The sequence below is a fragment of the Melopsittacus undulatus genome, chromosome 4 (assembly GCF_012275295.1).
Source record: "Melopsittacus undulatus isolate bMelUnd1 chromosome 4, bMelUnd1.mat.Z, whole genome shotgun sequence".
NCBI lineage: Eukaryota > Metazoa > Chordata > Aves > Psittaciformes > Psittaculidae > Melopsittacus > Melopsittacus undulatus.
In genome coordinates, this window is record NC_047530.1 from 2,897,421 (window position 1) to 2,908,973 (window position 11,553).

Sequence of the window (11,553 nt, forward strand, 5' to 3'; positions counted from 1 at the left end):
TAGTGGGAAGCTCGGCCCCTTCCCACCCCCCCCGGCATTCCCCCCCGGCCTCCCCCCCCTCCCCGCTCGGTCCCGTCGGGGTTCCGCCGGGATCAGCAGAGCCCCACCGCCAATCCCGCCGCTCTCGCCGCCGCGCCCGGCCCGGCCATTGGCCCGGCCCGATCTGTCGAAGGGTTCGCACCGGGGAGGGCCGCTGGCCTTGGGGGGGGGGGGCGGGCACCCCTCTGCTGATGCTCCTCCTCCTCCCCTGCTTCTTGGCCTCGGGATTTTGGCTCCTGCTTTGAAAAGCTTCCCCCGCTTTTGTTTGTTGGTTTGGATTTTTTTTTTTCTTTCTCTATCCCACCCCCCCCAAACCCCCTTTTCCCGGTTTTTTCCTCCTTTTTTTCTTTTAATTTTCTCCCTTTTTTTCTCCCCTTTTTTTCCACTTCCCCCTTCTCCTTCTTTTCCCCCCTCTTCCTTTCAGCTCTCTCTCCCTTCCCCCTCTTTTTTCCCTTTTTACTCCCGTTTTCCTCCTTTTCCCCCTTTTTTTTCCTTTTCCCTTTTTTCCCCTTTTCTTCCCCCCCCACTTTTTCTCACTTTTCCTCCCTTTCTCCCCTTTTCCCTCTCTTTTCCTTTCACCCTTTTCCCCCTTTTCCCCATTTCCTCTTTTCCTCTCCCTTTCCCCCTTTTTCCCCTTTTCTCTTTTCCCATTCCCCCCTTTTTTCCACTTTTTCCCTTTCCCTCCTTTTCACCTTTTTTCCATTTTCCCTTTTTCCCCTTTTATTCTTATCTTTTTATTTTCTTTTCCCCTTTTACCTTTTCCCTTTATTCTTTTTTCCTTTTCCCCTTTGTATTTTTTCCCGTTTCCCTCTTCTCCTTTTCTCCCCCCCCCCCCCCCCCCCCCTTTTTTTTTTTTTACTCCCAGAACTGTCACCTCATCTCTTGCTATTGACCTTAGGAAGCAGATTCTTGCTATTCCGCCTGGAATTAGAGCTGTTTTGCTCTGTTTTGTCATGCTGAATTACCCACCGGATGGCTGTCAGACCTGACAGCTTGCTTTTGTCCCAGGGAGAGCAGCTTGATAGCAGGCGAAGCTCAAGAGTTCCTGCTTAGGGTGATGCTCTCATCACCAGGTGGGACTGTGCCATCTTTTCCTTGCCTTGGGGCATCTTTGTTATAAACCAATCTCTGTCAGTAAATTACACAAGGTGTTGTGGTGCAAGGGCAGAAACAATGGCACAGGATCTCCACTGCTGCCTTTTTTATGCCTGAAGGTACCCGTAGTTGCTTTCCAGGGCAAGGCAGTTGTGACCCAGAGCTCTCCTGGCCATAGGTGTCTTTTCTTGTGACCATTTTGCATTAATAAGCGGAGGTTTTATTAATCCTTTCTGCAATGGCTCTGAGTCTAAGCTAATTTAATACACAGGATGTTAAAACGTTTTGGGGTACTGACTGCATTCCCTAACAGCATTCTGTTGTATGACCAAACCTTAGGATAGGAGCAACACTGCCTTCCGATAGCTCAGACCTTTATTTACCTCATCTTTCAACAGCACTATGTTCCGACCTGGAATGAAAATGCAAGGGAAGGAATTCACATAGTTAAGGACCCAGTGTTTTAATTCACACTGTTTATTTGCTTTCTAGCCCACTATCATATCTTGTTGCTGAAGGACAGCATAGGATAAGAAACCACCTCCTTCAGTGAAACCAGAAGTGCCTCCAGTCCCGGTGCTGCCGTGCTTCTGTCCAGCCCCAGCCATAAACAGTCCTTTCCTGTGGCGCGGGGGTGAGGAAAGCCAGAAATGAAAGGAATGTTTTCCTAAGACTTGCTAGTTTTATTTAGCTTGGTTCAAAATAGACCTCCGACAAGGACAACAATAAATGTTAGCAAGACACTACATTAAGGTGGACCTGAAGCTCATTGCTTGTGATGTGGGAAAAGTTTACCTGGAAAGTTTTTGTCCTGAGTTCTTTGACTTCTAGGATTTTAATCTTGTAGGGGATTCTGCATAGCATGTTGGATGCTTTAGCCTTTGTAATGCTAAACATGTTCCCTCTGTAGCCTGCTTTTCCCTTGTAACCACACACCTGGACCAAGTTTTCCTCAGGGCAGATGCATTTGGATGTGGTTTTCTGCCTTGTTTCTCCTGAAAGCTGATAACCATGGGTAAGAGAAACATCCTTTCTCACACTGTATTTTTACCCTTTGCTTCATAGCTTTTAGTTTATAACTTCAGAACATGCTGGATAATACAATAGATAAACAACTTACATATCCAATATCATGTGTAGGTTACCTGTGCATGGAGCATGCAATTTCTGCCCCTTATGAAGTGTGCTCCAGCCAGTGCTAGCATCATCTCAGTAATGAGTTTAAGTGGGTTTGGATAAAAACTGTATTGTTACTACTGGAAAGCTGCTCTGTGAATTCCCTACTCCACTGTAGAGAACATCCAGAAGACAACAGTTTTCTGGAAGACCCATTGCTTCTGTTCCTGGCTGGCCACTGGGAAGATGGTTTTCCTTCTCTCTCATTTTCTCTCCTTGTTTTGCCTGTGGTTGTGTTTTGTTTCTGTTTGGTTTTATTTATTTGGGTTTTTTCATTGGGGTTGGGGTTTTTTTTGTTGTTCTTCCCCTTCTTAAAACAGCTTTGAGGCCCATGTGTGCCATGAATTCTGGATCCAGCTAAATATATTCAGAGTAGCACTGCGGAGAAGGACTTGGGGGTGTTGGTCTATGAGAAAATGAACATGAGCCAGCTTCAGTGTGCACTCCCAGCCCAAAAAGCAACCGTATCCTAGGCTGCATCAAAAGGAGCGTGACCAGCAGGTCAAAGGAGGTGATCTTGCCCCTCTACTCTGCTCTTGTGAGACCTCACCTGGAGCATTGTGTGCATTTCTGGTGTCCTCAACATAAAAAGGACATGGAACTGTTAGAACAAGTCCAGAGGAGGCCACGAGGATGATCAGGGGCTGGAGCACCTCCTGTATGAAGAGAGGCTGAGAAAGTTGGGGCTGTTCAGCCTGGAGAAGAGAAGGCTGCATGGAGACCTCATAGCAGCCTTCCAGTATCTGAAGGGGGACTATAAAGATGCTGTGGAGGGGCTCCTCATTAAGGACTGTAGTGATAGGACAAGAGGTAACAGGTTCAAACTTCAACAGGGGAAGTTTAGACTGGATATAAGGAAGAAGTTCTTTACTGTAAGGGTGCTGAGGCACTGGAATGGGTTGCCCATGGAAGTTGTGAATGCTCCATTCCTGGCAGTGTTCAAGGCCATGCTGGACAGAGCCTTGGGTGACATGGTTTAATGTGAGGTGTCCCTGCCCACGGCAAGGGGGTTGGAGCTGAATGATCTTAAGGTCCTTTCCAACCCTAACTATTCTGTGGGTCTATATATGTATATATACATAGTTGTCTTAGGGAGAGACCCATGTTCAGTGAATTTAAGCAACTGTGCTGTAGATATATTTCTCAGTTATCTTTGTGGAACCCCTACACGGTGGCTTATGGACTCCAAGCAGTCTGCAGACCTCTGGCTGAGAATCAGTGCAGATAGAGGTTTATCATTGGCATTTTTCCAGCTGTAATTTATAGCATATCTATTGGATAATGTGGCTTAATTTTATATTTCCACTTCTGGCAGCAGTTCAGAACAAAGCAACATCTCTTGCTCTGTTGCTCCTGCAAAGTAAAATCATGTACATTTGCAAACTGGTGAATCCTGATGATTTTCCTGCTAAAGGCATCTGGTTCTCTGGTTTCTGTGGCTATGCTGAGAGGGACCATAGCTCTACTTTGTGCCAGGAGGTTATCCTGGTTGGGTTGCGGTGCTCTGGAGGTCCTTTGCAAGCTATAAGCTGTATGACTTTATAATCCCATATAGAAAAAGACTGCAAAACTGAGTAGAGATGTTTAAGAAGATGGAAAGGGCCACTGGACAACATAGAAAACATATAATCGATTATTTTTGGCTGCATTTCTTCAAGCTTCACTTCTGGTATTTTACTGTATGAAAGTCGGGAGGATCCACTGCAAAGCCACATTTTTGGGAAGAAAATGAATTTGCAAATTCATGAACTAGTTTTATTTGTTCAATGTCCTCATTAAAGGTTGTGTCCTCAATGTCCACAGCTAGATTCAAAGCCATGACTTCTTTTAACTAGTAGAGATAATGATATGTGTGATTGGTAACTCACAGTGTTGTCTGATGGTCATAGTCCACCAGGTGACTGCTCCGCAAGAGCAATGTAATAGTGTTATTGAAATTGGCACCTATTTTGTATACAACAAACTTTATCAATCAGTCCATGGAAGTTCATACTTCAGAGCTGGTTACTTTAGCCATGGATAATCTATACAGGGTTGGCTACATGTGGAAACACTGGGCTTGAACAGCCTATTTGCCTGAGCAAGTCCTCCCTCTTAAGAAATGAGTATGGAGATGGGTTTATTTTGGGACTGGCTCATGGTAGATGGACATAGGTGTAAAATCTGCACACAGAACTCCCCATCTGGACATTTCACATCGATAACTGTGTAAAAGCTTAATGCCAAGTCACCAAAAGGTGCTTATCAAACCCCTGCCACTGCTATCATCTTCTTGCAGCACAGCCTGTAACGCTCTCAAGGCTTTCTGCAGCACTTGGTCTAGGTTTTGTTTGGCTCCGGGGGCACAAACCAGCCAAGGCAATGAGAGGAGAACAGACTCTCTTCTGTGGCCAAGTAGGTGAAAGGCTGCATTTGTTGCATGGTGTAGCTTTAATGGCACAAAGAGCTTGTGTAAGGGACAAAAAAGCCCAGAGTTTCATTGGGTAGTCAAGAGATGGCAGGGAAAGAAGGTGAGAAACATAACAGGAAAGAAAGTGTGGAAAAGGGGATATAGAGAAGTGTGAAGCGGAATTATTTTTGTAGGGGCACACATAGAAGGGGTATGTGTGCCTTCCAGATTAATGTAGAAATACATAAGCTAGTGAGTAAGTGAAAGACACAGAATCATAGAATCATAGAACAGTTTGGGTTGGAAAGGACCTTAAGATCATCTCCTTCCAACCCCCCTGCCATGGGCAGGGACACCTCACACTAAACCATGGCACCCAAGGCTCTGTCCAACCTGGCCTTGAACGCTGACAGGGATGGAGCATTCACAACTTCCTTGAGCAACCCATTCCAGTGCCTCAGCACCCTCACAATAAAGAACTTCTTTATATCTAACCTGAACTGCCACTGTTTCAGTTTGAGCCCATCACCCCTTGTCCTATCACTACAGTCCCTAATGAAGAGTACCTCTTCAGCATCCCTATAGCCCCCTCCAGATACTGGAAGGCTGCTATGAGATCTCCAAGCAGCTTCTCTTCTCCAGGCTGAACAGTCCCAACTTTCTCAGCCTGTCTCCATACAGGAGGTGCTCCAGCCCCTGATCATCCTCATGGCCTCCTCTGGACTTGTTCTAACAGTTCCATGTCCTTCTTACATTGAGGACACCAGAACTGCACACAATGCTCCAGGTGAGGTCTCCTGAGAGCAGAGTAGAGGGGCAGGATCACCTCCTTTGACCTGCTGGTCATGCTGCTTTTGATGCAGACATCTTCCTGGTTAGTGTGGAATGGGCAAATTGGTATCTTTACATTGTGTAATGCATTGATTCATTAATGTAAAGGTAACTGAGGCTCCGAGGAAAGTGTTTAAAAATATAGTAGAAATCACAGGTTTTGTGTTTGTCATCTTACCCTTTTATTGAGTTTTATATACAAGTTAGTAAGACCACATAAGATTCTTTTCATCTTTCAGAAGGGATTAGTATCCATTAACACCTAGAGGATGGCTGATGGCAGCACCAGCTCTGCAGTAATCCATATGGATGCAGGGTAAATCATACATTTTCTCCAGTTTAAAAAGCATGAGATCCATCACTGGCCACTTGGTAAGGTCCAATGGTTCCATGGTGGGAAAACAAAGCAGCAGGAGAGAGCAGTGAGCAATGGGTGCATGGGAGGGTTGTGCAGTAGGTATGTGAAGGGGGAAAGAGATGGGCTAAAGAAGAAAGTGGGAACTGAGGATATTGGGAGAAAAATAGAGTGAAGATCAGATTTAGCTGCATCTTTAGTCTTTTAGCTACCTTTAGTTACTCTACCAAGGAAAAATATACTTAAGCAGAGAAAGGACTCCCACTTTCCCTTCATATCACTAGAAGGAAAGACTGAGGAGCTCTGAACTTGGGTTGAGGTGGGTGAATAAAATCAAACCTAGTAGGAGACAACAAAATGACATCCTCATTGGGCTGGAGCAAGGGATGCTAGAGCATGGAGGTGGGGGAACACAGTGGTTAGGAAGGGATGCTATTGCATCATCACTTTAACAGAAGTGAACTTCTTCCCCATCCCTTAAGGGCAGACAAACTCTTCCTTCCATCTCTCCCCTGAAGCAGGTTTCTAGTATTTGAGATGCAATCTCTGTGGCTCTGAGGAGGAAACATTCTTGCTCATCACCATATGGAGCAGATGGGTGCATGAAGGATGATGTAGTTCTGCATATTATCAGGATATATGATTCTGTGCCAGAGGAAGCTGATTCAAGCAGAAAGACACCCAAGGTGCTGAAGTAATGAGCACTAATTTACCCAAAGGTAAGCAATAACTATCGTGTATTTCACTGGATGAAGACTGGCTTGGGTTTTCAGGGTGTAGTATTATTTCTCTGAAGAAAGAAAAACCAATTATCAGTTCCATGACAATATCATGGCTCTTCAAAAGAAGAAACTGCACCTTCTTTGAGCATCTCAAAACATAAGTTTGCCCACAAGGAAAACTCCATTTGCGTTTTTCAAGAGAAGGGAAAGACCTTTTCCCTCATGTTAATATTTAAAACTGGGTTCCCAGGCTACAATAAAATGTCTTGATCTCCTTTCTATGTGGAAAGTAGTTTGGGAATTGTGCTTCCATTTCAAAATGATTTAGGCATCTTAAACTACATTGTTTTCAGGTCAATATGAAGCCCTCAAGAAGGCTGGCTTGTTAATAATACTGTTTCTGAGTGACAGTGCTTCCAGTTTGGAGTTTAAATGTCTCTTCATAATACATATGACACCTATTGTCTCCTCATTGCCTTTTGTTCTTCTGCCAGCAAGCACGAAAGGTACTTAGGAGCAGATATTTACACAGCACTTGGTAAAACAGGGCTGTGACCAAGGCTTTAAGGTATTAAAATATGAAATAAATAATTAGATATCAGAGTGATAGTTTCATACAAACTTAACAATCACCACCTTTGGAGTGCTGCTGAGCTTCCACATCAGTCCTGGTAAAACCATTATATTGTCATTTGGGTCCTTGAGATTCCTTACTGGACAAAATGTCATTTGTGTAAACAGATTCCCACTGTTTATTCACATGTGCAGAGTCTATCTGCAACTTTTAGGATACAGAAAAAAAAAATCAGGAAATCACTTGTTTCTGGACAAGAAGTACTCGTGTAGAGAGGAAATACCAGAACCAATTTAGTTTCAGTCTAGGAGGGACCTGTAAAACAAAAACCAGTAAATATTTTCTAAGTCAAACCCAGACAAATTGAACTGTAAGACTCAAAATTTCACTAGTTAAGCAGAATAAATGCTAAAATTAATGCAGAGCCTTGGGCAACATGGTCTAGTGTGAGACATCCCTGCCCATGGCAGGGGGTTGGAACTGGATGACCTTAAAGTCCTTTCCAACCCAAACCATTTTATGATTCTAGGATTATGTTCAAGTCAAGGCTACATGCTTTTCTGAAACACGTTTCAATCAAACGTTGCTTACCCTGGTACATGAATTATTTTCTGTTTCTTATCTTATGGAACATTAAACCATTAAAAGCCCCCTGACCTTTACAAATCTGTTAAAAGAAACATGAATGTCTTAGAGTCACTGTTCAATCCTTACATTTCAATTGCATTGGAGTGTAACTATGATCAGAAATACATCTATTGAAAAACATAGTTTTTGATATAATTATGTTTTAATATATTCTGTACAGTACTGGTAATATTTCTTCCTTTGCTCTGATAGATAGCTTATGATCATGTGTACTAGAGCTGGCTAATGAAGCTGACATATTTAAAACAAAGACAAAAATGCTATCAGGGATGTGTTTGATAGTTTTTGACTCAGACATAGTCTATGATCTTGAGCTGGCAACACTTTTTCTAGTCACAGGGGAGTGGCTGAGAGCTGGCTTAACTTCCCAAGGCAGACAACCAACAAGCAAACAGAAATTCCCATTGTACTTCCATCGCTAGAATGAGTTTCACATTCTGTAGTGGATCTTGTGTTGGCTGTGTGGGATTATCAGGCTCAAGGCACATATTGGTCTGGATGCCAAGGAAGCAGAGTACATAATCACACTTGTTTAGTATAGAAAGCAGCAGGCATTGCAAGTACCCATCAGGACAATAAGAAGTGCTCTGTTCTTAATGCTGCCTTGTCAGTGTAATCTCATTTATAATGAAAAGTGCATTCTACTGATGTTCTCCTGTTATCACCAGCTTCTTTCCTTTTCTCTTTACTCAGATTTTGCTTTCAAACATTAAAAACTCTAAAGAATTACTGCTTTATTCCCTCAGTTACTAATCTGAATTTACATCTTTTAGAGGACAAAAAATACACTTCTTTTTATCTCAGCAACCTCATCCCTTACATATAGTGATTCTTGCTTGCTTTTTCTGGCAGAATGTAAACTCCTCACAAACCGCAGTCTTCCTCTGGTTGTCCACACTATAATATATTCATTCTTTCCCTCTATCATGTATATTTTTTGCAGCTAAATGTTAACAGTCAGTTGTTAGGGACGAGTATCAGAGCAAATACTCCATGCAGTTAATAGAGGCTGAAGAAACACGGTTTATATCCCAAACCTTATTGTCAGTATCAAGTGTTAGTAATCCAAACCAATAGTTTAGGGGCAACACTAACTCATTTAGTCCAAATTATTCAATTATTACAGCTCATTCCCAAGAATGCAACAGCAGACAAGAAGAAAGGAAATATTTTTGTTATCTACCCCTTTTTTGGTGTTATGCTAATCCTTCCAATGCATGTGTGGATCCTAAGCCTAATGCTGGAGTAGTGTTACAGTGAGACACCAAGAGTTTTCAGCTCTTCCCTGCAAGGACTATGATGCTAAAATTGGTGTTCGCCTCCTGCATTTGCTTCCTCAGTGTTGTTTTAATTGCACTGGGGACAGTCTGCATCTTGTAAATCTTCACACTGTGATTCCCATGCACCCTGCATCTTAAGCTTTTCTCAGGCTGGGCAAAAGCCAAGAACTGATTCTTCTTTTAGACTTTGCTATTTTAAACTGGTTTTCGGTATTTGCTGGTTTTCCTTGAACATATCCTATTTTATATGGGTTCCTTTCTCCACTATTCTAACTCATTCGCCCTGCTCAAGAAGGTAAAATAAAGACTGCCATCCTTTCAGTCCATCTCCTCCATTTCTCTGTAGGGGTTTGGGTTTGGTCCCCAGATGTCCATGGACTTAGTGATCCCTCATCTCCCAGGTCACTCAGGTATTTTAATGCATGTTACAGGCAAATCATGGTAGTGACATAAAGAGCTTTAGTATATGTTCATTGCCTTTTGGTGATCCCAGGTAATCTATGATGTTAAGAATGAATTGCAGCTAGATCAGAAGACTGAATCAAAAAGCATCTCACATCTCCCCTTGGCTTTTCAGTGACCCTTGATAGCTTAGGAAGCTGGGTCAGAGCTGGATTGGCAGTAAGGAGAAATGGAGATGGGAGTAGTGGAGGTCAAACAAGGAGTGAGAACACTGAAAAGGAGAAATGCCATTGGAAAAGCAAAGATTGACTCTGTTTATTCCAGTAGTGGCAGCTGGAGGCAGGATGCTAGTGAGTGTATAATGGCAGCTGGGTTTCCCCTGCTGTCTTTATTACAAAGATCTCATTCTTGCTTCTGTGAGACCCAGTGAGATCCTGAACATGGCAAGTGCAGGAGAACCAACCAGTGCTGTCAACTGGCAGCTTGGAGCAGGACACAAAAACCTTCACTGCTTAGAGCAGTGGTTCAAGTAGCCTCCATCACATCTTGGGCTGAATCATCTACTGAGGGGAAAAAAAACAGAGCCACAGATCTTAAGTCAAAAGAAGCTTTGAAGATAATCCCAAGGGTTATTGCATAATTTAAGGGAAGATCTGTTAATAAGGTGTTAACAACCGTTCTAGCTTCTGGTCCTGCTGAAATCCGATGAGGTATCTGAGGAGAACAAGACTGCAGCTTGTTCTTGTCTGTACTTGCTTGGAACAAGACTTGCAGACAAGACTCAGTGATGCTTTTAGCTATTGTTAAGATCCCTTAAAGCAAGTTTCCAAAGGTTTAACTTGTTTAGGAAAATAAAGTTTGGTGGTTTTCAATGTGGCATATAAGAAAAAGAAAACTGACCAGTGTCCCCCCGGTATTCATGATGAAAAGTCAAAATGAGAATATCAATTAGATTTAGGACAATTATTCTTTTGTGTGATAGATAACAAAAAAATCCTAGAAAATGAAATTATTACTGCCTCATTCTGAATATAATGGTTACATTTTAAATTATGCTAAATACTAATGTTTTCCATAGTGGTGTTTGTGAGATGGTCAGCAGTCAACATAACATACAAAGCAACTTTATTTTTGCTGAGATGGGGAGAGAACCTTTTCTTTCATGGACAACAGTGCAAGTGTGTAGAAGCAGGGAAGCCTCATTGGATTCATGGAAGGAAATATAAGATGTTTTGCAGGCATAGAATTCCAAGGTAGAAAGAGGTGATGTAGCAATCAGGTGATGTTCAGAACAAGAAGGGATGCAGTGTGGTGGTTCTTTGTTTCTATGGTTACATTTAACCAGAATTGCTGTAACTAGGTCAAATCGGAAGGTGTGAATGAAAACAAAGACATTTGGAATCAGTAATGAGAGTTCAGGAAGAAGCTGTGGCTACTAGGGAAAGCAAGAAGGGAGCAGAATGTGGAGGGAGGCACTTTAATGTACATTTGTAATATATATGGATGAAGTTCCACATGAATGGATCTATTTTAACATCATTCACTCTTCTAGGATTATTCAGTAGTCTGTTATATGAAAAATCATCTGCAAAGCACCATCAAGCAAGTGTATTATGTGATATACCTGTGGTGACACCCTTCCTCTAAAAAGAAGCAAACTCAGCATGAATTGTGCTGCAGAGTCTATGCATTGTTCCCCTGCTGCTGGCTTTTCTCCTTGCCCCAAATCCTATATTGGGTTCCTGATATAGCTGTGTCTTCACCTGCCATGTAACATTGACCACCAAGCCTCTGTTCCTTCCAACAATGAAGTCATCAAGGACCAGCTACTTGATATTTTGGTCCCTTTTCCACATTCTACCTTCTTATTTCTTGTATTAAACTACTTGATGTTCTTGTCAGCCTGCCCATCTTTCTTACCATCAGCACTCCTCCGCCCCGTTTGATACAATCAGTAAATGTATATAAAGGTGCATTTATCTCATTTCCTTGGTTGGAAGCTGAAGGCATTGCAACAGCCCTGGCATCAGCATAGACACCCT